Source organism: Pseudopipra pipra, chromosome 5, assembly GCF_036250125.1.
Source record: "Pseudopipra pipra isolate bDixPip1 chromosome 5, bDixPip1.hap1, whole genome shotgun sequence".
Classification (NCBI taxonomy): domain Eukaryota; kingdom Metazoa; phylum Chordata; class Aves; order Passeriformes; family Pipridae; genus Pseudopipra; species Pseudopipra pipra.
Genome location: NC_087553.1, coordinates 26,168,095 through 26,172,227, shown reverse-complemented (window position 1 = coordinate 26,172,227; position 4,133 = coordinate 26,168,095).

The following is a 4,133-nucleotide window of genomic DNA, read 5'->3' as shown; positions in this document are numbered from 1 at the left end:
GTGAATGCATGGAGATATCTTCATTCCCTTGCAGTGCTGAAAAGCCAGTTAGTTTAGCGCCAAGGCATGGCAGTCAGGCAGAAACTGAACAAATGAATTTCTTATAAAGACCAAAAGCAGCGCGTAAATGAGTGGTCATAGCTGGGAACACTAAACTTAATTAATCTTATAGTGTAATTAATTGAAGAATTTTCGAAACAGAGAATACTTCTGAAAATCTCACCCCTGCATTTTTAGAAAGTATTTTTAGTACCTTAAAATTTGTACTGAGTGTTTGAAAGACCTGTGAGTAATTCAAGATCCTAGAACAAGGCACAGCATCAGTGAACTTGAGCTGGCGAGGATGCGTACAAATGAGAGGAACAGAGTTGGCTTAAATAACATCATGGTTCATTTCAGGGATACGGGCAGGTATGTCTTCTAAGTAAGTGACTGAAAACAGCTACATGAAAGGAGAAATTCAGATGCTGTAAAATTTGAGCCAAACTGTTTTGCATGCTGCCAAGCATCTGTAGCTGAGGCAGGCAGCCTGCTGAGCTCATGCTGACTTTCCTCTTCAGACCTGTATAGGAGAAAAAAGTGAACATGGGGAGAGATTACACTGAATTTGCTCTTTTCTCTTCAGGTACCTTATCTGAGGAACTAAAGCGTGTGGTCAGCACAGAGAGAGAGATACAGGCTGTGATTCATCACAGCCGCCTAACTTAGACACTGAATTATTCTCTGGAGGGCTCTGTCTCTCCACTGGTGGCGAGATGCCTGGCCTCCTGTCTCAGGGCATAGACTTATGAACCAAGATAGTTAAATAAGTGCTAGGGAAGTGGCAATCTTCTCCGTGCTGCCTGCTCCTCTCAGCCTCAGGGAGGCCAGGGGCAGCTCGGTGGCCCTGCAGCTGCTGTGTCTCTCAGCCCAGTGCAAAAGCACTGGCTGGTATCGTTCACTACTGCAGGGTTTGCATGCCCCATGGTGGCTGACACGCGGGCATACTGTTGATTGCTGTCAGCATCTCAGGTGGCTCTGGGCACCTCTGGGACCATTCCCTGGCTCTTGGTTGAAGCCTCTGCCTCGGCAGGGTCAGCCACAGAGCTGACCTTCCTCTCTGCCTGCCGTGGAGGAGTGGGACTGGATCTGCTGCCCCAGGCATCGTGCCTATCCCCTCCATCCTCTTCTTTCTTGGGGGTTTCTTTGCTGAGGTCTCTTGGCTGCCTTCCTGCCTTCCATTCAGAAAGCAGGGAGGGGGGAAGGAGCAGGCTAATTTCTTCCATGTTTAGAACCGAGTACAGGAATGCTGCTGTTTTCTGGCCATGGTTATACCTCACCGAGGGAAGAGCTCTCCAACTGGATTGCTCTGACCTGGCTGTGAACTGTTCTCATTTGGCTGCAAATGAGCATCTTGGGTAGTATGGCTGGGGGCTGCAGAAGAGCCCTATTTGCTGCCTGGATTGCACTTTAGGAAAATCGCACCACGGGAGAAGGAAATAGTTTGGATTTTAATAAAGTCTACTTTATTTTGTGCCTTTTTTTTTTTTTTTAATTGCACAGCAAGCGCTTGTCTCAGTCTTACAAGTGAGTCAATTGCATGCAGGGCTGCAGCGAATTGATTTGAGATCTGTGGATGAAAAGCAGTGAATTACTGCCAAGCATTGTTATATTGTGGAAGCTTAAGGCACATTATGTCTAAGTATCCTCATTATTCCCAAGGAGAGGTCACTTTGCAGATCAGGATTGGTGCAAGAAAGGAAATCAGTTTGGGAAGAACAGAAAAGTGAAAAGTGCACTGGCTGAGGCAAACGTTAGAGTCCTTCATTTTCTGCTTGGATGTTGGAAGAGAAACCGTTTTCTTTAAGCTCTTGAGAAAAAAAGATGTGCAAAGCAAAACTCTAAGAATTTACTTCCACAGGGTGACTTCAAGCACTATCCTGCTGCTTTCATTAATGAGTGGGAGATGTTCACTTTAATCACTCTGCCTCTGAACTGGTTCCTCTGCCACGTAGGAGCAGCTCCTGGTGGTCTGTGTCCAAATGTTTCTTTTGGTGGCTCCTAAAGGGACTTACGAAGAAATTGCAAACTTCCTCATAACCTCCTGAGCGCCATTCGGGGAATAGAAGAAAATTGTTTGCATTTTTATAAGTTATGTTATACATTTCTCCAGCTGACTCATTTCAGTTTGCTGAGGAAACTTACACAGCCTTGCAGATGGTTTTTTTCAACCCTTCTTCTTAACAGCAGAAGTTGAAAAGTTTGGTCATTGTGAGAGGGGCTTCCTCTATCGTGCTGCAAAGGGCCTGGATTTCAGTCCCAGCGTGCCACAGGCATCCAGCAGGAAACTGCTCTTTGTCTGGTCCCAACTGTTAGCTGTGCTTTGGGGCCCCAGGGGTTAATTTCCCAAAATCCTTCACTAAAACTTGCTAATAACTTCCATATGTACCCATGTGTGTGCTCAAGAGGGGCCCCACAGCCAGCAGCTCTTGTAATAATACTTGATTACCTCTGACATAAGGGTCTGTATGTCATTAGGAATTCAGGATTCACCGAAAAACACAAGTTTGTGCAAAAGCACTTTAAAAATTTATTAGCATTTGGGTATCCTCAGTGTTTGGAAATGAGCTTTTCTTAGCTAGTCAAGCTTCAAAGTAAAGCCTGTGTACACACAGCTGGGTCTCAGTTTTGACCCTTACCCTGATGTCCCTCCGAAAACGTGTGTTTGTACCATTAGTCTTTAAGTGTGCCAAACCCCTTAATTTACAACATACCTTGGTTAGGCAAATGTGATGTCTTTGTCTGATTGAGTTCATTTTGCACCGATTCTTTAGATGTTTGGCATCTGTACAGTTACACCAACTGCATGCAGTGGAGCTTTCTGCTTGCCCCGCACTAGTCCCTGGTGCAAAGGCTGGGTTACTGAGGGCAGCCTTCAGAGAGAAAGCAGGTGTCAAGGGAGAGGGAGACGTGGCAGAGCTGCTCTGCAACTCTCGATGCCTCCCTGCGGAGCTGCCTAGGTCTCAGCATGCTCCTGCTGCCTTCTGATCTCAGCTGGGGCTGGCAGAGCTGGGGTTTTGATTCAGGCAAAGCAGAGTACTTCCAAACGCTTCCCGTGCAAGGGCTGGCTCGATAGACTAGGACTCTTCATCCAGAAAAGAGAAGGCTGAGGTCTGCGACAGAGATCTATAAAGCCTAAATGCCATGGAGTAGGTGACCACGTGTGTGTGTTTTCTTAAAAACCCAAGGAGGCATTTGATGAAATACTCAGGTGCAAGACCCAAAAGGAGACATTTCTTCCTGTGAAGTGTATCTTAAGCTGTGGAAGCCCCTGCCACAGGCCACTGGCAAGGCTAACCTCTGTGTGGGTACAAAAAGGGATTAAATGGGGATTGATGGAGCACCTCTGGAGGAGGAAAAGCTGAGCTGGGAAACAGGGGAGAGGTGGGATCCAGGTGCAGCTTTGAGTTCTGTGCCTTGTTGGGCAGACCTGAGCTATAGCAGGAGTGTGGGAGCAAGCCAGCCTAAGCTTAGCCAGAGGCTCAGCAGCACAGGATGCTGCCCAGGCCAGCTGAGCCAGCGGCTTGGCAAGGAACAGCTGTGCTGAGCTCTGGTTGTGCTGAGTTCCTGTGCTGAGCTCTGGTTGCACATGGGACTCCTAGAACCTGCGCTGGAGCCCCTTGAGACCTGTACACCCACCGTGCAGCATGCAGTTGCGGGCTCCAGCAGTTTGGTGGCAGCCCCAAAGGGAGCAGGGCGCAGAAGCCCTCGGGCACTTCTTCCCAGCTTTCACGAGCAGAAAAATTGGGACACCCATCTGATGCCTGGAGGCAAGCGTCAGCACAGGCTGAGGATAAAAACATCGCCATCATCCAGAGTGAGTGAAAGAGCCTGACTTGTCAGCTGAGGACACTGGGGGAGGCCAGCATCAGCCCAAGGTGACGGCTGGTTGGGGCAGAGCTGGGGGGTCCCAGCCTGATTAACTGCACGTCAGAAAGGAGCTGCAGAGCTTTGAAAAGCATAGCACTGGCAGCCTCCTAGATCTGCGTTTGATTCATCCAACCCACAGCAAATGAAAGGCATACACTTTTAAAGATTTTTGGCTCCTGCACTACCTGCTCTCCCAAGACACCAGCCTTGCCGTCAGAGCTCTC